Below are 23,515 nucleotides of genomic sequence, written 5' to 3'. Positions count from 1 at the left end.
GGCAAGATTTCAAGGGTCTTCACTTTTAAGTCGCTAAGAACTGCTATTTCAAATCTAAAATACTCCTCAGCGTTGAAATGTCACCCATGATTACAGACGATTTGTGTTTATTTGCATAAGCAAAATATGAACACAACTGAAAAAATTTCTTTTCTTAAAATTCCTTATGACCTAAAATTTAAGCTAAATATAGCAACAAAGAACGCTAACCCAAATTTTCTCTAAATTCAAAGTTAACTTGAGAACGTGATGAAGACAATATATTTTTAGAATAAGCATTGTGACATAGTTGCTAAATGATATTTCTAAGAAAAATAAGTTAAACTGTAAAGATTTTTACTTGAAACTTGCTGTGATGCTCGGTTGTGCACGATCTATTTCGAAAATAAAAGTTATGTCAAGTGGCGCATGATCAACATTCTGATTTAAATAAAAGAAAGGCGAAAAAGGGTACAGTTTCTCGTTGACGTGTTGAAAAGACAAATTTTATGATTCATAATGGGGTTGTTTCCTTCAGTCAAAAGAAGTAGTACTTTTTGTCACTGAAATTGATAGAATTGATAGAATAAGCAAAAAAAAAAAAAAAAAAAGAAAACATGGACCCAAAAAATTCTTTTATTTTCCCAACAGTTATTTTTTAATTAATTTTTTAAAATGTCCGATTTTTCAAACAAGGCGTGGTCTTGATGACGTCTCAAATAATGCACTTTGCAGCATCTTTCTATCGCATTTCCACGTTATGATAATCAAGAAGAGAATTAAAATTACGCTCTACGCTTACTATCAACCCTATCGTTGCCAATACACATTGAGTAAAGATGCGAATTAAATATTTTGTTCGGTGAATGGCAACACTGAATGGTATTTCATCATTTGTGATGTCATTGACAGAAATATAAACGATGAAAGCATACCGATTTAAGTATTTTTTTAAAAATATTAATCTTAAACTAATCATTTAAAAAATGGTCAGATCCTACGTTTTTAAGCATGCGCTTTCAGAAAAAAATACTTTTAAAATTTTGGAAACGACTCCATTGATTTTTTCCCCCAATATCGAAGAATTTTCAACATTGAGCAAAATTCTTCATTTCATTTGTTTGAAGCCGTTGTAAAGACTTTCAATAATTAATTTTCGAGTATATCTGAACCGACAAGGCAAAAATCTTTCAAAATTTTGCAATGATTGCAGTTTGTTTTGCATGATTTTTTTTATAAAAAAACTAGTTTTTCATATTCTTTCTCATATTCCGCGGATATCCGAGGAAAAAAAAATCTGTATCCGTAACGGATCATTTCTATTCCAAAAATTTTTAAATATTTGAATAAAAGACTCTTAAATTCCGTTTAAATTAGGTTTTATTTCCTATTTAAATTATAAGGTATCATTACAGAAGTCAATTTGTACCCCCCTCTCCCCCCCCGTTGCAAAAAGGAAGGGGAAATAAGTTTTGAAAGTATATCAGTGTGTCTTTTTGTGGCATCGTAGCTCCTAAACAGATGAACCGATTTTGCTAGTTCATTTTTCGTTCAAAAGGTGGCTTGATCAAAAGTGTTCTTAGCTTGGCCTCGTTTTTGTAGAACTTTAATTACCGGAGATATTAATTAAATACCGATTTAACGTTTTTCACAATTATGGTAGTAAAAATTTACCCATACGTTAAAAATGTTGGCCCTAGTTGAAAGAACGAAGTTTTCTGCGTTTGATATTTATTTAAAAACTTTCAACCTATATACAGTAGGAGCTATTATAATCTTGTTAAGTAAATTTTAAATGCAATTCAAGCCTTTATACGCGTGATTAGTAGCGATTTCATAGTCGGAAGCTATTGAGAAAAAGCTCAATGATTTAAAAATTTTACCTGCTGTGAGTTCATATTTGTTAACAAATGTATGTTCTGATCCGCGAAAATCTCTTCATCTTAATATGAGGTCGGCTCTCTGGGACATGTTTTGTTTTTTTAATTTTTAATTTAATATTAGTTTTTGTTATTGATTTGGGTTTTCTGTTATTCCTCATTTTTGTTTTTATCGACATCCTTTAAAAAAAGTGAGACTAAATTCTCTATTTACTGTTTGTAAAGGTGTTCCCGGCTCTGCATTTCGTCGGTTGGAGAAGTTCGGTGGAATGGCTCAGCGCTACATTTATGCTGAAATAAAATGGGAAAAATTATTTCTAGCCTGTCAAGTAGCAGCTTTACACTCTTGCTCCTGTATCCTACATCTACCGAGTAAGCTGGAAAAATTTTTTCACATTCCATCTAAGCATTAATGCAGCGCTGACCCATTCCTTCCAATTCTCCCTCAATTTTAACGGAGATTTCTTTGAAGAGTAAATCATAGTCTTGATTATATTTTTGCCGCAGTTGACATTTTTTGAAGAAACTGCCATTATTCTGACGGGAATACCTTCCGTAACAAATTTTACACTTGGATAATTGAATTGGGTAAAAAAAATGTTGAGATTCGTATCCGTAACCGCGGATCTTGATACTAATGATCCGTATCCGTATCCGTAGATCTACTTTTTTAACGATCCGGCACATCACTAATCATTTGATTAAGTTTTAACTGCCTTGTGTTCAGAACCAATGAAACACGTTTGATTATCAACCCACAGAAACAGTGTTGATCAAAGCCGAGAATATCATTGTTTTCTTACAATCAACAGGAATGTTCTGTTTCCCCAACCTTTTCAGAGAGCGGTATTACAAATGTCGGGAAAAGAAGAAAAAAGAAAAAAGAAAGAAAGGAAAAGGAAGATTTCAATTTCCTCCCCTATGGAAATGATCCTCAGAACTTCGGCATGCAACAGCGTTCAATTTCTCCGCCAGGTGTCAGGTCGGCGCCATTGCCATCTGAGCAGGATTAGTAAAGGGGAGAAAATGTTTCGACTTCAAGTCTTCGGTCGCTTGCGCGAAGTAGAGTAGTGTCTCCGCGAACTAGCGCTGTTTCCTCATCTTTCGGAGCAAATAGCGGAGTTATTTTTAGCCCTAAATTCGGTAGTTTGTTTTGAAAACGTGGAAAGAACACTTCAAGTGGTTTATGTTTACGTTCTATATCGATTGTTTACGGATATGGGTGAGACGTTGTTTCAAGATATTTCCAACGAAAGATTGATTGATTGATTGGTAGAATGGGCAGCACGTTTTTTATTGTTTATGTTCTGCAACATCTTTAGGCCATGATTTGAAGGAGTAGAATATTTATTCGTTTTCAGTGTTTAATGGAGGAATTTTCGCTTAGAATTTATGTCCGAAAAATAATTTTGCAAAGTAGGAGAAAAGGAGATTTTTTTTAGATGCGCTTAAAAAAAAATAAATAAATAAATAACATAGTGTTATAGTCAGGAGTTTTGCCAAAAGATTACTGACGAAGATAAATTGCTTAATTTTTATATCATAAGAGCTTATTAAATTCTAAGCCCAAGCCTTCAAAAAGATTTGAAAGCTTATTTTAGTTTATTTGCCATCACCACAGTGTTAGATAGCTCAATCGCATTTCGTTAAGTTTGCTTTTTTGAAACGAAAATTACTTCAAATTTCAATACATCTTTTTCGGATGTTATTTTAATTCAGAAGTTACGCATGATTGGATAAGAATACTTATGAATTGACTTTTTCTATTCATTGTAACGCTCTTGTTACTTAGCAAAGCACCTGGAATTAGTTTAGCACATTAGTTGCAGATTAAAGAGCTACATATCAGCTTTTTTCCCGCAAATACGAGCTTTCTGCTGGTTAAAAAGGACCAAGTTTTATTTAATTATAAAGCCTCTTTCAGGGTAATATGTAAAATTACTTGCACAAGAATTTTAATGCCTTATTAAAAAATTTAGCAACACTCATAGCTGATAAGACAATTTCTATTTTCCTTCAGAATATAAGAGGATAGTTAGCAAAATTTAGGATATTAAAATTAGAAGAATAAAATTAGTTCTAGCTAAATTATCTTTGCGTAGAGTAAATTTTCTATGTATTTAATTGGAAATAAATAAACATATTCATATAAACATAGTGCAAGCTGTACTAAAATTTTCAGTAACGCTTTACCGTTTCCCATATTTAACTAACTTTGAAAGATAATATTAGCTACTTTTGGAAAATTTGTGAATTGTTAGAGCTATGTAAATTTCTACAGTCTGATAGAGTTTGTTCACCATCATTTTTTCTGGTTCTTAATTCAAGGAATTATAAAAAATCCAAACAATTTAAGAGCTGTTTGATCATGAAAACTGGTAGTATTTGATTTTCTAATTGTGCTAAATGATGTACAGAAGCAGGAAAGTTTATCTACTTGAGTAGTGGTTGAACCTCGAATGATTTTGGGGCTATGGTATTTAGCACTTCATTTTATCAGAACCACTAAGAGTACTTTCAACCAAGTACCCTCTTTGACATGGATTTCGAGCAAAAATTAACTGATTCAAGAAAGCGAACGCTTTTTTATACATTCAGCAGAGATATTCTTTATACACAATTGTACTTGATGTGATTTCATCGTCAACATAATTTTCAAAACTTTGCGAAAAAAGGTTGAAGGTATTATAAATCTTAATGTTTACCAACCGCAAAGAATGCAAAACTTCATCACTTGAAGACAGTTAACTAAGGTGCAAATAACTGTTGAAAAAGTCACAGTTCTTCTATCAAAAAGTGCAAAAAAATATTTATAATATAAACTGTCAGAAACATTCAAAGAAATAATATTCATTTGAAGTTACCAGATTAAGAAGTGCTATCTGCTTCTTTTTTACAGTTTCCAAAGCAGTCGACTTCAAGGATAACAAATATTTACTCAAGAAAAGGAGATAAACTACTCTTGACTGTTGCTATTTTGAAGGATACTATCTATAAGATGTTGCTTCATGTTGAGTAGTTCAAGTTGAGTTCAACTAAATTTACTGATTTAATGAATCAAACATCAACAGAGCAGCAATGAAGAAATTGGTAATAAACCAATGAAGCATGGCAAGAAAAATATTGTGACTACAGGATTCAAAAGTTTGCCATTTTCTAGTTAGCAGAAAAACTTTACTTTTACCACAATGTAAACATCGCGTGTGAGTTAGCAATTTTACTGTGCTAAAACTATAGTTGAGCAACAGGCTTGCTGCCATTCTCTTGAAACATCCTATATCCTATATCAACTTGTGGTTTCACTTCTGCTATTGGATACTGCTTTTCCTATGGGCGATACCACCGTGCCATCTCCCACCCATGTGGCACACTAAGCCCTCCCCACCACAGCAACAGGAACAAACTTCACCACCGCACGTGAGCACGACCATTCTCAATGCAACGCCACTGACGCTCATCCAGCAATCACCATCAGGGCTGAACGGCAAAACAGCTGCGACGGTCACCGTCCCTCAGCCCTCAGGTTCACAAGAGGGCGGCTCCTTTAAGAGGGCCCTGTGTCTCAGGGGCAGTAACCGCCTCGTGCATCCCAGACTCAGTTTGTGGGGAAAACCGATGAACACTCGACAAAGACATAGGGATCCTCGGTACAGGAAACTTCGGTTTCAAGTGAACAATTTCTTGGAGAGGCCTCGAGGTTGGAAAGCTCTCGGATATCACATGATAGTGTGAGTACCAATTTTGTGTTACGTTTTAATATCATTGTCAAATTACTTTGATTATTTATCACTACCAGTTTTTTTTTTAAGCAGCAAATATTATATATTTAGTAAACTTTATTCTAGTAGCGAAAATACTATTAGGTAACGTATTCCTGAGTTTGTTGTTGAAGAGCGCACTAGATGCGCATCAACTGCGAACGAAATAGAGAATAATTTTTCGGATGTGGGCTAAAAAAAAGAACGTGCTACCAAAGCTTATGATCCTTGATAATTTTTATGTAAAGTGACCCAACTGGATTCAATATGAGCACTGCCCTTCCCCATCACTCACCTCTCTTTGCATATACTGCCCACCCCCCTTTTTTTCACCTTCGACAGTTCGCAGTGATATCTGTTATTCTTGATGTTGCATTTTATGTGATCAGCAATGTATTTTTACTGATGCAAACCGTTTTTTTAACTGCTTTTATTACACTTTGGCCTGATTGTCATGGAGTAATCTGAGGCCTGATTTTGCTTTTATCTCAACATCTAGATCACTCGGGATTTCACTAAATGATTTTCCAAATCCTAAGGTACAACTTAACGCTGAAAAATTAGAATTCTAAAATAAAATTATTATTTAGGTTACGATGAAAACAGCAAATTTCATGTAATTTCCCTATTAAATGTTTAAATATAAAACCCATTGTTACAAAATTTGTTGCCTTGCAACAGTAATGTCAATAGCAATCATAATGAAAATTGTGAATCAATCAAGGCTTCTCTGAAGCAATCATGAAATGTATTCAATATTATTGTTTTCTTAGGATTTTTATCTTCATCTATGCCCATAATCGATAAACGATGACGGGGCTAAGGAAAGAGACATATTAAGATCTTTATCGTGAGTAACTTGTATGCTGTGAAACGTAAAATAGTTTGGGAAACCTTTTCATACATAAATGTTTCTAATAATTTAGTACACAAATATACCTTGAGAGAGGAACAAGGATAAATTTTTAGGGCCAGTTGCTTAAAGTTTTAGATACGTATGTAGGATTCATTTTCTTTTAGTATGGTGCATTTATATGAAAACTTAGGGTGACGTTTCGTAGTTCCCACACCCCTTAACATTAGATGTCGTTTGAAAGAGATTTTTTTTTCTGCATCAAATAAAGCTTGTTCCATTTTTTTCAATCAGTTAGAACAGTAGATAAAAGAGTTTTTGTAGTTGAATTAAAAAATAAAACGAATATTTTGTTTGCGATTTTTGAAGTTTTTCAGAAGAATTACCGAAATTTTCCAGAATTATTGAATTAAATTTCCACAGTTGAATTTCTGGCACGCAAGATATTTCAAAGGTTTTTCATTACCGTCCAACACAAATGCATTTCATCATTTAAAAACACTTTTGAGAGCGCTTATTTCGACCAACATAATTTTTTAAAAGCTTTTAAGCCGGAATATGAGAACATTTCGAACATAGACACTTGTCCGTTCCTTTAAGGGGAGTCAGTAACCCTCTATACCGTCAATGTTAATCTGCACGGGTACATGTACCTTTTTCTAAAAGTCTATTAAAGATACAATTATAAAAAAAATTTTGGACCTTAAGTAGACTCTTTTCTCTATACTGAAGTAAAATTTTATTGAAATAAAGCTTAGTTTTTTTTTTTTTTTTTTTAAATTCTAATTTGTAAGTCACTATTTTTTTCAAAAAAAAAAAAGGGGGTTTTGCAACACGAAATTAGCTCTATAAAAAATATTTTCCAAATATGAGAAAACATTTACTTGCTTCAGTATGTGCAATTAGATGTATGGAATAGGTGATAAAAATTTCAAAGCCTAACACAATTTAGTTTCTGAGAAAAAGGATCATTTAGTTTCAAAAATATCATTTTAAGATATTGCAATTTAAAGGGGAAAATCATACCTCTTCAAAATAGGTTTACATTCTTTCAAAGCTTATTTTAACTAACTTCTAATACTAGCACTATCAAGAAGTTTGTATCGTTAAAAAGGTATTGAAATGAAGATTTTAAAATATATTAAAAACAAAAAATCGAATTTTTGAAAGTATTCAGGGTACTGACTCCCCTTAAAACATTTTTCAGCACACTGCTTTAACCGCACCAGTGGTTTTGTCGATCAGAATGTTTTTTTTTTTGGGTGCATTTGCGACACTAGTAGCTGGCGGGTGTTTACAACAATTTTTCTGGTATTTATGTATTGAGCGATTCTATTCATTGGTACTTAAAGAAAGGGGTTGAAATTGTATTTGAAAAAAAGAAAGCATGATTTTACAAGTGTGCCCAAATTTTCTCTTTAAGGGAAGTAAGCCCAAAGCAGATACGTTAACTTTGGTCGTAATGGAAAATAGCTTATGTTCACATTTTTCAGTGATAATCATTGATAATATTTAAAAGAAAAAAAATCAGGTTTATTCTTATTTTTAAAATGATAGTCGTAAAAAATCTGTACCCCTCAGGGAGACACTTAGTGATGATGAACCGTTGTGCCAATTCCTTTTGTTCATATGTGGAGGAGCAGGCCAAACTCTTGACATGATAAGCACATCTATAAACTATTATTTCATCTTACGGTCTCTCTTCTATCCTTTAAGAATAGAAACAGACTTCAACTGAAGCCCCACTACATCTCTTGCCCACTAGAGTTTTTGAAATGTTTAAGTTTTTGTGTTTTGCATCGTGCGTGTGATGTTTACAAGTGCATAAAAAAAAGCGAAGTTATCTTTCGATTGTGAAGGAACATTTCTGCTTTTAAAATTTTAAAACTTTAGTTCATTTAAGCACAAGTACCTTAAAGAAATTTCATTTTTCGTCAAATATAGTGCTCGATTTACGTAATTTGTTACGAAAGGAAAAAAAATATCTTTCTTATCCATACCGGGAGACAGAACTATTTGATGAGGTAATGAAGACTAAATTTCAGCCATCTAAGTATTAATACTATTCAATCCTTTTCCTTGGTAGCCAGCTAGCCCAACTATAGCCCAATGGAAATCAATTTATTCAAATAATAGCACTGCAGCGCCATCTAAAAACGATTGGACTATTTCGTCAAATATAGTGTTCGATTTACATCATTTATTACGAAAGGGGGGGAAAAAACTACTTTTCTTAATTCATACTGGGAGACAAAACTGTTTGGTGATGTAATGCAGACTAAATTTAGGTAGACCAGCTAACTATTAATGGATTTCAATCCCTTTCCCTTTAGTTTAGCCCAGCTGAAATAAATTTACGCATACAATAACACTGTAGCGCCATCTAAAAACGAATTGACTAACTATAGGACGCTTGTCTTATACATAAATACTGGAAAAAGAGTTAGTGTACTCGAACAGATAAAGCTGGATGTTCTTCTCCCATTGGATCATTTTCAAATGAGCTACTCAGCACATTTTCTAAACACATCTACCTCGAAATACAAATAACGTTTACTGTTACTGTCAAATTATACATTGGTTTATCTATCATTACCAGTCTTTTTTAAAAAACAAATAATATATATTCAATAAACTGTGTTTAATTGTTGGTTTCACATTTTTTCTTCATGTGTTCAATCCCGAGTTCGTGGTTGAAGCAGAGTGCACTAGCTGTGCATCGACTGCGAACGCAATTGATACAAATCATCCGTCATTGAGTCCGTCTTTTTTGGGTGACATTTGCGACCCTAGTAGCTGGAGAGTGTTTACAACAGGACTGAAGCTATTCACTGGTTTGAAATTTTATTTGAAAAAAAAAAAAATTAATTTGAATTTTGACATCTTGAATTCAAATTATGTTTTTCGCAGTCACGAGTGTGTGTATGTAGGCGTGTGTGTTTGTGTGTACGGGTTATGTGTATGTGTGTTTGTGTCTGTGTGCTGGCATAAGTGTGTGGGTAGATGTGTGTATGAATGTGTGTGTGGGGGGAGGTATGTGCATGTGTGTGTAGGCATATGTGTTTGTGTCTGTGTGCAAGCATGAATGTGTGGGTAGTTGTGTGGTTTTCGCTATAGGAGCAGCATCGTGAGGAGCCGTTCGACGGTGATGGTGCGGAGGGTGGCGGTGTAAAAAAGCAAAGGACCTCAAAAACAGTCAAATGAGAGCAATAAGCAATCGTGATTGCTCAAAAAAAGAAAATTAATTTGGATTCTGAAATTTTGAATTCAAATTATGTTTTTCGCAATCACGAACGGCGACAGGACCCCCACTCATTGGAGTTATTGTTTCTAGAAACAGCTCCTGTCCCCCCCCCAAGCCTACATCCCCTTCTGGGCGGTTACGTGTGCATATTTGTGTGTGTAAGTACCTTGTGTGTGTGCGTAGACCTGTGTGTATGCACGTAGGCGTGTGTGAGTCACTGGCGCACACAAGGGAGGGGTCCAGGGGGTCCGGACCCCTCCCATAGGTCTTGCGTTTCCCCCCGATTGATTACGATTCTATGAATTTTGTGCATAGATTAATTTCAAACATAGGTAACAATAATTTACGATCTAATAAGAGAAAGAATAAAATCATAACGCTAAAAGATTTATTAAAATATTGTGCACTTTTCCTGTAACGAATTGCCAATGAGAAGCAGAATGGTGATTATAAATGAATACACTGTAATAACCATGTTTTTAGTTTTGTAATTACAGATTAAAATGAGATTCTATGACTTTGAATCCCTTTTTTAACTATGAAAACAGTAAAAGCATCAATTATTTTGTTTTCTCGTTATTTATTTCGTTCTCGGGAATCGATAAAATCAAGTCAATATGTTTGATGGCGTATTGAAGTATGATGCAAATAAGGCTTTCGATTTGGACCCTCCCCTTGAAAAATTTCTGTGGGCGTCACTGGTGTGAGTGTATGTGTGTAAAATTATGTGTGTGTATGTGTGTGAGCGTGCGTGTGTGTAGGACATGGACGCCTCCGACCAAGAGATGCGGATAGCTCAGGATCGGAGCAGCCGCGCCGCCTGGTGGGCCGTGGTGCTGCAGACGCACCTGGTCCAAGCTGGAAAAGGAACCAGACGCCAAAGACGGTCAAGTGAGGACAATAAGCAATCGTGATTGCTCAAAAAAAGAAAAGAAAGCATGATTTTACAAATGTGCCCAACTTTTCCCTTTACGGGAAGTAAGCCCAAAGCAGACACGTTAACCTTGATCGTAATGAAAAGTAATTTATGTTCATATCTCAGTAATAATCATTGATAATATTCAAAAGAAAAAACTTACGACTGTCTGTTACTGGTGCCATTACCCTACATTCTCTCATTCAAATGACTACAAGAAACCATTCGAAATTTGTGGAAGAATTCAGAGTAAAACTACAGAAAATGACAGGAACGGTTTAAAACATTTTTTCTGCAAGAAAAGAACGTTTCATAAATTGAGAAAAAGAAGTTATTTTTTAAAGGAAAAATGAGGTGCTTTCTTTAAAGAAGAAAATGGCTAGTTTCAAAATAGACTTTAGAAATATGCAAATTTGCCTCCCGGGTTTCAAAGGAATGATGTTATCAGCAGGATTTACCATGGAAAACGGGAATTATAGCGAAGAAAATATTCCTTTTTGTCACTTTTAAAAGAATTCGTCGAGAACAGTATAAATGAATATTTAAAGAAAAAAAAATCATTGAAAAAAGAGCGATTCTGATCGAAGAAATGAACCAATTTTTGGAAAACAGACGAAGACATTTTGAATGAAAAGAGACAGAACCAAGTAATTAATTGAAAAAAAGTGTTATGTTTTCTTATTATTACAACAGAAGTATGAGCCTGAAACGTCGTGAAACATACACTGCAGTATAATTGAAATTTATAACATGGTAAAATATTTTTAATACGAAAGAAAAACTATCATATGAAATGCTATGTGTTAAGAAAATGTGTTTCAGATTTGCTGATAATAGTATCATCTATTTACCTCTATTTTGTATCATAATAACGTGCAACGTATGAATGTATTAGATACCGAACTAAGTAATTTAATTTAAAAAAAAAAAGGCTTATTCTATTACATTCTAAAAACACTCAAAAAACTAAAAGCGTTCCTGCAAAAAATGGGAGCTGAGGTGCCCAATTTTTGCAAGCAACATATCTTGCAAAAAACAGGAATGTTTCTTGCTAAAATGCAGTAACCTTCCGCATATTATCCTGGAATGTTAGTGAAGATTTCAGAAATCTCTCTGGTTAAAGCCAGTCGTGAATCTGGAACTTTCTGAGAAAACTTATGTAAGTTTAATATAATAGATTTGCACCTTTCCTTTTCACCAAGACAGATCCAATAGCATTATTGCAAATATAGTGAAGCTAAGACAGAATTGCAAGTAATTATCGAGAATCATACTCGCCTACAATTCTTGCAAAGCTACGGAATCCAGAGACTTATCAGCTCTCATTATGGCTTGGTCAATTCGGGTGGGCCGTAATCGAGCTAAATCCTATACATTTAATAAATGCGCTCAGTTTACTTTTAAACTTGCAGCTAAAAAACGTTTTTTCCCAAAAGTGAGAAGTCTGTATTCGTGCAACGAGCAATTCAGGGAACTTTTTGACAAAGATATTTGATTTTCACAGGAAATGGATGAGAACCTGTGAAATCGCGAAACGTTCCATGGAAAAAATCAGTAACGTTGTAGAGTTTTTTTTTTTTTACTGTGTAGCATGAAGTAACCTTATGATCGTTGTTTGGATACGTATTTTTCGCTGCAAAAATTTATGTGCATGTTTTTTTTTTGCTTTTGTTTGATGAATAATTTCAAAATGAACTGTTAGATTTGATCTAGTGCGGTTTTGGAAACAGGTATTATAAAGAGCATATGTATAATAATTCTCAAGGGTTTTCTTTTGTTCAACCATAATTTCCTTAACTAGATTTATCCACCGCTATTATAAAATATAAAGAAAAAAGTCACATTTTTGCTGTTTTTTAAAAAATTTCTTTAAAAAAATAATAATTTGGTTAAAATGCAAACTCCCACTTGCATTTTTTGTAAACAGACTGACTATGACGTCAAGAGAAGAGTAGTAATAATAAAACTGAAATCGCTTCGGGAAGATTTATCCGTTTTAAGGGGTTACAATACCTCAAAAATGATGAAACGATCAAAATTTTTTTTATTGCTTTTTTCAAAACAAAAACTATTCTGAACAGAGGGGAAAAGTTTCAATGCTTTAGTTCAAATATTTGAAAAGTTATGAGTGGTTTTAGGCCATGCTCCCTATGTGTTCTTATGCAAAAGAAAAACTTCTAATTGCTTTTTCTCGATTATGTTTTTTTTTGTGTTTTCATGTCATTAGAATCCTTAAGGATTTTTTTCTATTAATGATACAGCTTTAAAGTACAGTAAACTCCCGATTATCCGCGAGCGGATCATCCGTGGGGCGGATTATCCGCGAGTCAATCGAAAATCAGGAACATGTATTTTAGCCACAAAAAGTAAATACCAATAGCTGTTTTTTTGTCGAAAAAATGTAAATTTTAATTCAGCTGTTTTTTTTTATGTATTTGTTTATTTTTTGTGCTCTTTTCATCGTACATATATTTGTTCTTTATTCATGTTAAGTTATGTTGTGCAAAAATACTTAACATTTTTACTGTACTGTATATATTTCCACTGTTTGAAGAAAGTATTATGCATCAATACAGCTTAGTTTTTGAGGAAAGAGAATTTTTTCCTCATTTTAGCCTTTTTGCGGTTTATCCGCGATTTTTATTATCCGCGGCACTTGTGCCACCCAATTCCGCGGATAATCGGGAGGATACTGTAATACTTTTTGCAATTGGGATAACATATTCGACAAAATTGTGCATTGGATAAGCATTTTATGAATTACTCTAATGTTTAGAGCATGTTAAACCTTTAAAAACCAAATTTAAAAAAAACTTTGATTTTTTACATAATTAATCACAGAAAATTTTCGAATGAACTCGTAAGCAAATGAATGCACAGATTTTTAGAGATGATTATAGTGATCGTTTTACAAAAAACGTTTTTTAAATTAGTGCAAGATAAAAAAAACCCTTAGGGATTTTAAAAAGTTGGAATTTTCCTCAATGTTTTGAATTTTTAAAAAAGTAGCCAATATTTTTAAATTTTGAAAATAAATTATTGATTACGAAATAAGTATGCATGCTATAGTTTCAAAGAAATATAAAATTTATATAAATTAAAAGAAATTACTTGAAAGGTACTAAGACTCTTTAAAAATAAAAGACGTTTTATTCAATATTTTGCTTAAACCTTTCATTTTAATCAGTCTCAATGGTTCAAAAACATATATCGAACTGTGTTTCATTTTGGTATTTCAATTAGTTACTTTTGAATCATTTAAAACCTGTTACTTCAAAAAGTAAACAAACAATTCACATTTCGACTGTTTTTGAAAAAAAAAAAAAAAAAAACTTAACAAAAAAAAAAAAAACTATTTTGTGTAATGCTTCACACGGGATCAGTTAGTACACGTTATACTTTATTGTAGCGACTTTAATCCAGTGAAGTGTTAAATCAACAGAATTGAAAGTATACTACATTTAGTCTTTTGTATGAATTGAAAGTTTACATTAAATTTAATTAACGCTAGCACGATAATCCAATAATTGAAAATCTTTGTAGCTAAATTGTAGCAGTATGACAATAAAACTTCAAAAATCAATAATTTTTGTTTAAAAATGGCAGTTCTTTTAAATTGATATTAATGAAAATCACTATACTATGGATGTCGAGAATTTTTAAGGCTTGAAAGCAAAGATTTTAGCAGCAGGGAAGTACAGGCACTTTGGAAACCAAATCTGATTTCCTCTATTTTTTAAAATTTCACATTGTTACGGATCCGGTGCGATTACCAACTTTCTTGAAATGACAACACAGTTCTTGAGAAAACACAGGAGATTTATTTACACTATGTACAGGAAGGATCGTTAACAACTGCTAAATTAATCATCAGCAATTAAGAAAATATCAATCAACACCGTAAACTCAACGGTTACACACGTATTTACTTCCAAATACGCAAAACAACACAGCGAAATGCCTCGCAATAAACAGAGCTAATACACTCCCAGTACAAATTCTCAATCGGGACTGACTTATCATGCGGCACGGCTATTTATAGACATCGAAAAGAGCTCTCAGCTATTCCAGAAAATCGTAGATTGTTCTACCTCTATCTTATTTCTTTCCATTCATAAATTCTATCATTCAGAAATGAGGGGGACCGTATACCTCAGCCAAATGTACGGGGGCTGTATATTCATTACAAGAAACTATTTACAGGCTACATTACTACAATAATTTTAGATAAAAGATAATTTAATAAACGCCAAATTTAGCTAGATTACGACAAATTAATCACAAAAATAATTACTATTTACAGAATAGGTAACAATATTATAAAAATCAGATCGCGTCTGTCTGGGAGTGTGTCCGTATCATTGAGAAGAGATAAAATGGAGGACTTTCTTCTATATCTAATATATAGAAGAAAGTATTGGATTCGTGCAAATTTTCGAATTTTGACAGATTCGAACGTTTTGAGGTGTGCTGAGTCCATTTCGACTATTTTTGGAAAATGTCTGTCTGTCTGTGTGTATGTGTGTCACGTCTGTGTGTGATCAGTTTTTTGTGGCCGCTCTACAACAAAAACTACCGCATGAAATTGAACGTAATTTGGTACACATATGTGCCTCTATGTAAACTTGTGCCCATTGGTTTTTGGCGCGAATTCCTCCAAGGGGGGTGGAGCAATGGGATGTTTTTTGAGTTACGCGTGCTTGCTATTCTTCAGGAAGTAACTGGCGGAATCAAACACAATTTAGTCCACATGATGCCCCTAACAGGAGCAGGTGTTGATTCAATTTTAGTGTCAACAGCTCTAACGGGGCTTGAGTTATAGAACGTTTTTTGTCGTCAATTGTGACTGCTGTATTTCAAGAAATAACGATCGGAATCAAACAAAATTTTTTTGACAAGTGGCTCTTAGTAGGTATAAGAGCTGATTTTATTTTGGTGTCAACAGCTAAAAAGGGGGTAGCGCAATCGCCCGTTCTTTTTTTCCATTTTGAGTGCCCTATCTCAAGAAGTAATGCTACGTTCTGGTTGAAATTTGGAATATTTGTGAATCCATACGTAAACAGGCTTTGGTTCTATTTTGACGCCAATCGCTCCAAGAGGTGTTGATTTTTTTTTTCTTTTGCGAATAAAAATAGCTTTATTAATGCAACAATAAGAAAGATAAATCGTAATAAATTGTCGTCTGCGTATTTCTCGTGATTTTAATTGTATGGCAATGATCGGAAATATTATCTCAATGATTTAAAAATTTTAACTGTTGCCATCTTATGTTTGTTAACAAATATAATATTTGTAATTAATTCAAGCAAGGCTTTTAAAATAACTTTCAATTTTCGCTTTTTGCTTTGCTTTCGCAATAATTCAGACATTGGGATGGTCGTCAAGTTTTTGCATGTGTAATTTTGTTTTTGTTGGGAATATTGCTTTCTCGTTAAGCATGGGGAGGGATCAGAAAAAGGAAAAATATAGAAGAAAGTTTCGTGATGGCCACAACATACTAGTTTCATACTGGGAGACAGAACTATTTGATGATGTAATGCAGACTAAATTTAGGTAGACCAGCTAAGTATTAATGGTCTGCAATCCTTTTCCTTCAGTTAACCCAGCTGAAATCAAGTTTCTCATACAGTAACTCTGCAGCGCCATCTAGAAACGAATTGACTAACTATAGGACGCTTGTCTTACACATAAATACCGGAAAAAGAGTTAGTGTACTCGAACAAATAAAGCTGGATTTTCTTCTCATCGGACTATTTTCAAATGAGCTACTTAGCACATTTGCTAAACACATCTATCCCGAAATACCAATAACGTTTACTGTTACTGTCAGATTACATTGATTTATTTATTACTACCAGTGTTTTGTTGAAAAGAAGGAAGTATATATTTATTAAACTTCGTTCGAAGTTGCTCTATGATATGAAAAAAATTACTCTAATCCTGAGTTCGTGGTTGAAGCAGAGTGCATTAGCTGTGCAGCGACTGCGAACGAAATAGGCAACTATTATTCAGCATTAGGGCTTCGGATATAAGGGGAGCCTACTTGTCCGACATTTTAGTTAAAAAATTGTAGGACGGGGAAAAAAAGTTTTTGAACACAAGCCTTGTTGCAGAAAACTGGTGCCCAAGCTTTACATATGTTGCCCGATTGATATTTGATCATTTTATTCTGTAGATGAAGACGATTTAATTAATACAAATTAAAAACAAATAAGAAGTAAAAATAAAGTTTATTGCAGTAAACATTACTTGATACATTTTTGTTGAATTTGAGAACTAAGTTATCTTTCTAGATTCACCTTAAGTTACATTTTACTCAACATAACATCAATTGTTTTACGACATAGCAACCAGCGAATATTATAACGTATTTATAAATACTAGAAATAAGGTTGGATTCAATTTTGTCTTGGCACCAAAATGTCAGATAAGCCAGCCTGTCATTTACAATGGGCTCTAAGTAAAATAATGTGCGTAAAAAAGATTAAAAAAAAAAAGATGGTCTGCTTAAAAGATTCTCACTAATATTAGGTGAATTGACGCACTGAATTCCAATATGAGCACTGCCCCCCCAACACCCACCTACCCCGCGGATGCACCCCCTTCCTATATCCAGCTTTTGACCGTGCGTTGTGATATCTCTGTTATTCCTGGTGTTGCATTTTACATGAATAACAGTGCATATTTGTTGATATAAACAATTTTAAAAATTCTGTCTGCAGCGAGGCTGCATCCTGGAGACACCATAGCAACAAAAGCCTTGAAATATTGTTCAAATTAATTCGAATCCCGAAGGCTTGCATCTGGGGTTTTTAATAATTAATTTCAAATTAGTATTTTTAAATTAATTTTTTAATCCCAAATTCCGCAAAAATTGCCTTTTAGGGGATAAAAGAATTCCCACACCCCTTAACATTCGATGTTGTTCAAAAGAGATTTTTTCTGCATTAAATGAAGCTTGTTCCATTTTTCTCAATCAGATAGAACAGCAGAAATAAGATTTTCCGTAGTTAAATTAAAAAAAAAAAAAAATCATTTTGTTTAAGATTTTTAAAAATTTTTAGAAAAATTACCGAAATTTTCCAAAATTTTTAAAATAAATCTCCACAATTGAATTTCAAACTTGTCAGATATGTCAGATATTGCAAAGGTTTTTCATTACCCTCCAATCCAAATGTATTCGATCATATCAAAACACTTTTGAGCGCGCTTATTTCGACCAGCATAATTTTTAAAAAAACTTTTAAGCCGGAATATGAGAACATATTTGAACATAGACACTTGTCCGTTCCTTTAAAACATTTTTCAGCGCACTGCTTTAATCGCACCAGTGGTTCTGTCGATCAGAATGGGCTTTTTTGGGTGACATTTGCGACACTAGTAGCTGGAGAGTGCTTACAACATGACTGAATCTATTCCCTGGTTTGAAATTTTATTTGAGCAAAAAAAAAAAAAAAAAAAGGCATGATTTTACGAGTGTGCCTAAATTTTCTCTTTACGGGAAGAAAGCCCAAAGCAGATACGTTAACTTTGATGGTAATGAAAAATAGTTTATGTTCACATTTTTCAGTAATAATCATTGATAATATTTAAAAGAAAAAAATCGGGCTTATTCTTATTTGTGTTTTGCATCGTGCGTGTGATGTTTACAAATGCATAAAAAAAGCGAAGTTATCTTTCGATTGTGAAGGAACATTTCTGCTTTTAAAATTTTAATCTTTTGTTCATTTAAGCACAAGTACTTTAAAGAAATTTTATTTTTCGCGAAATATAGTGCTCGATTTACGTAATTCGTTACGAAATGAAAAAAAAAAAAACTTTATAATCCATACCGGGAGACAGAACTATTTGATGATGTAATGAAGACTAAATTTCCAGCCGTCTAAGTATTAATAGTATTCAATCCTTTTCTTTGGTGGCCAGCTAGCCCACTATAGCCCAATGGAAATCAATTTATTCAAATAATAACACTGCAGCGCCATATAAAAATGATTTGACTATTTCGTCAAATATAGAGTTCGATTTACATCATTTATTACGAAAGGGGGAAAAAAACTATTTTTCTTAATTCATACTGGGAGACAAAACTATTTGGTGATGTAATGCAGACTAAATTTAGTAGATGGATTTAGTAGTTAAAAAAGCTAAATTTAGTAGTTAATGGATTTCAATCCCTTTCCCTTTAATTTAGCCCATCTGAAATAAATTTTGACCGTACAATAACACTGCAGCTCCATCTAAAAACGAATTGACTAACTATCAGACGCTTGTCTTACACATAAATACTGGAAAAAGAGTTAGTGTACTCGAACAGATAAAGCTGGATTTTCTTCTCGTTGGATCATTTTCAAATGAGCTACTAAGCACATTTGCTAAGCACATCTACTCCGAAATACACATAACATTTACTGTTACTGTCAAATCGTACATTGGTTTATCTTTTACTACCAGTCTTTTTTAAAAAACAAACAATATATTTACAGTAAACTTTGTGCAGTTTCGTAGTCCTCTCTCACACCGCCCTTTCACGCCAGCTCGGCTCTGTTTATTTCTCTCATTCAGACCGCGTAAAAGAACTTTGGTTCTATCGCAGTGCACTCTCCCGATCTGTAGTTTCGTAGCACTTTTTCGAAATTATTGCAATCCCGAGTACGTGGTTGAAGCAGAGTGCACTAGCTGTGCATCGACTGCGAACGCAATTGATACTAAGTATCCGTCATTGAGTCAAACCGAAAGAAGTTATGGGAGAAAAAAAAATACTATTTGAGCAAAAGCCTCATGGTAGAAAACTGGTGCCCAGGCTTTAGACGTGTTCCTCATTGATGTTTGAGCATTTAATTCAGTAGATGAAGACGATTAAATTAATACAAATTAAAAGCAAATAAGGTGTGAAAGTGAAGTTTATTGCAGTAAACATTTCTTGATACATTTCTGTTGAATTTGTGAACTAAGTTATCTTTCTAGATTCACATTAAGTGACATTTTACTTAATATCCACTGTTTTACGACATAGCAACCAACGAATATTATAACGTACTAGCAAAAATACCCGGCGTTGCCTGGGTCAGTAATAATTATTAGAAAAAATCGTTACTTGCTTTTGTTTTCTGTTTTGAGTGAAAGAATTCAAAACATCTTTTTGACGTGATTAAAAATCGAGTTTCTTCCTTACCCATAAAACTAAAATAGCAATAAGTATAAAGAACAAAGTAGTATTGATTTAGAAACGAATGCACTATATTTAAGCATATACAAATTTAAAAAACATGAAATTAATCTTCTCATATTTAAAAAGATTAATTTGTTGATACTTTTTTTTTAACATGGAGTCTAAAACCTTCTCTATATGGCTAATGAAGTACGAAGTGATTAAAAAAAAGTAGCTGCGCTCGTAATCCCCTTATACTTGCTTTAGTTATTTCGGGAAATTTCAATCATTGTGGCTCTTGGTGCGATTTTACCGAATTTGCGAAAGTCGTTTCGGGTTACCTTCGATGATGCTCCCCCATTCTTTCCTTACTTTGTAAAACGATATGATATTAATTTTCGTTACAGAGATGTCGTCGCCAGATGCTGAGATATTTTTGGTCACCATAAAATGGCGCTAAACAGTTTCATCCGAAATGTTACCAAAATAAGTAATACAATTTGGTGATTGTTTGAAATTGTGCAAAAAGGAAAATTAATGAAAGTTTTTGTGCTGCTTATGGATTTGCCTAATTTAGTTGCTGGATTATTTAACACAGTAAAAAAGTCACACAGTCTTTTGAAAATTCTTTGATTGGCGATATTTTGTTTACATGGTGAAAGCTGAGAAACATTATGACGTAGTCTTCGGCTTCAAAAACAGCAACGTTGAAAAAACTGCCAAATGCATCAGCTACGGAAATCTTTCTGCAAAAATTTTGGCGATCTGCTGGTTGTTTGGATAATGAGTAAGTGTTCAATCAGCATAAATAATAATAAAAACCATTAATTACATTAAAGTTCCGTTTAAGTGGAAAATCATCAGCCAAATCATGTATTATTTGCCAATCTTGTGCAAAAATCTTACTTCAAGATTTGACTTGAGAAAAGTCTTGAACAGTCACGAAAAGCAAAGATAGTCAACAATACAACAATTGCCGCTATCGACAGGGAGTTGAGATGATACACTAAATACTGTATTGAGTTGAGGAAAGCCTTCGAACATGGATCTAAAAAGCTCATAACTCGTTTTTTATTCTACCTAGAAATTTCGAACAGGTGCCATCTTCAGCAGAAAAATCAGAGCTTTCGATGGACATATAATGTAAATATGTGCAAGTATTTTTTCATCCCAATATTAGAGAATTTATACAAAAATTGTGTTTTATTGCCCCCCTAAGGGGGTTTTGCCCCCCATAACGGGACGAAAACTACCCTATGTGTTATTCTGATGCATAAGCTATATTATTGTAAAGTTTCATCAAAATCCGTTCAGTAGTTTTTGCGTGAAAGAGTAACAAACATCCATACATCCATCCATACATCCATACATACATCCATACAGACAAACTTTCGCATATATAATATTAGTAAGATTTATAAATACTAGAAACGAGGTTGGATTCAAGTTTCTCTCGGCACGAAAATGTCAGATAAGTCAGCCTGTCATATTCAAGGGGCTCTAAGTCAAACGATGTGTGTAAAAAAAAAAGAAGGGACGGTCTCTTTAAATGATTATCACTGATATTAGTTAAATTGACGCACTGAATTCCAATATGAGCACTGTCCCTCCCCAAAACCCACCCACCCTGCGAATGCAATGCCCCCCCCCCTATATCTAGCCCTTGACAGTGCGTTGTGATACCTCTGTTATTTCTGGTTTAGCATTTTATATGACTAGCAGTGCATATTTGTTGATGTAAACAATTTTTAAGATTCTGTCGGCGGCGGGTCTGCGTCCCGAAGACACCATAGCAACTACTAACAGCCTTGAAATGTTGGTCCAAATTAATTCGAGTCCCGAAGGCTTGCATTTGGGATTTTCAATACTTAATTTCAAATTAATTTTTTGAGCCAAAATTCCGTATAAATTGCTTTTTAAGGGATAAAAGAATTCCCACACCCCTTACATTCGATGTTGTTCGAAAGAGATTTTTTTTTCTGCATTAAATAAAGCTTGTTCCATTTTTCTCAATCAGTTAGAACAGCACAAATAAGAGTTTCTGTAGTTGAATTCAAAAAAATCATTTTGTTTAAGATTAAAAAAAAAATTTCCGAAGAATTACCGAAATTTTCCATTATTATTAAAATAAATTTCCACAATTGAATTTCAAACACGTAAGATATTGCAAGGGTTTTTCATTACCCTCCAACCCAAATGCATTCGATCATTTCAAAACACTTTTGACCGCGCTTATTTCCACCAGCATAATTTTTTAAAAACTTTTAAGCCGGAAGGAATATGAGAACATTTTCGAACATAGACACTTGTCCGTTCTGCTTTAATCGCACCAGTGGTTTTGTCGATCAGAATAGGCTTTTTTTCGGTGACATTTGCGATCCTAGTAGCTGGAGAGTGTTTACAACAGGACTGATCTATTCACTGGTTTGAAATTTTATTTGAAAAAAAAAAAATTAATATGGATTCTGAAATTATGAATTCAAATTATGTTTTTAGCAATCACGAACGGCGACAGGACCCCACTCATTGGAGTTATTGTTTCTAGAAACGGCTCATGTCCCCCCAAGCCTGCCTCTCCTCCTGGGCGGTTACGTGTGCATAGTTGTGTGTGTAAGTGTGTAGGCTTGTGTGTGTGCGTAGACCTGTGTGTATGTACGTAGGCGTGTGTGAGTGTATGTGTGTAAAATTATGTGTGTGTATGTGTGTGAGCGTGCGTGTGTGTAGGACATGGACGCCCCCGACCAAGAGATGCGGATAGCTCAGGATCGGAGCAGCCGCGCCGCCTGGTGGGCCGTGGTGCTGCAGACGCACCTGGTCCAAGCTGAAAAAGGAACCAGACGCCAAAGACGGTCAAGTGAGGACAATAAGCAATCGTGATTGCTCAAAAAAAAAAAAAAAAAAAAGAAAAATTAATTTGATTTTTGACATCTTGAATTCAAATTATGTTTTTCGCAATCACGAGTGTGTGTATGTATGCGTGTGTGTTTGTGTGTGGGGGCGTGTGTGTTTGTGTGTGGGGGTATGTGTGTTTGTGTGGGGGTGTGTGTGTTTGTGTGGGGGGTATGTGTGTTTGTGTGTAGGGGGTATGTGTGTTTTTGTGTAAGGGGTATGTGTATGTGAGTCTAGGCATGTGTGTTTGTGTCTGTGTGCTGGCATAAGTGTGTGGGTAGTTGTGTGTATGAATGTGTGTGGCGGGGGTATGTTTATGTGTGTGTAGGGCATATGTGTTTGTGTCTGTGTGCAGGCATGAATGCGTGGGTAGTTGTGTGTGTATGCTTTTGTGTATGTGTATGTGTAGGTGTCTGTATGTATGCATGTATGTGCTTGTGTGTGTTTGTGTATGTGTGTGTAGGTGTATGCGTATGTTTGTGCGTGGGTGTGTGTAGTTGTGTATGTATGCGCGTGTGCGTAGAACATGGATGCAACCTGGAGACGGCTTTCGCTATAGGAGCAGCATCGTGAGGTGATGGTGCGGAGGGTGGCGGTGAGAAAGTAAAATGATAGCACGCCAAAAACAGTCAAATAAAAGCAATAAGCAATCGTGATTGCTCAAAAAAAAAAAAAAAAAAACATGATTTTACAAATATGCCCAACTTTTCCCTTTACGGGAAGTAAGCCCAAAGCAGATACGTTAACCTTGATCGTAATGAAAAGTAGTTTATGTTCATATTTCAGTAATAATCATTGATAATATTTAAAAGAAAAAACTTACAACTGTCTGTTACTGGTGCCATTAC

This window comes from Uloborus diversus, chromosome 8, assembly GCF_026930045.1.
Source record: "Uloborus diversus isolate 005 chromosome 8, Udiv.v.3.1, whole genome shotgun sequence".
In the NCBI taxonomy this organism is placed as follows: Eukaryota; Metazoa; Arthropoda; class Arachnida; order Araneae; family Uloboridae; genus Uloborus; species Uloborus diversus.
The sequence above is the reverse complement of the archived record's forward strand: the minus strand, read 5'-3'. Positions refer to the sequence as shown.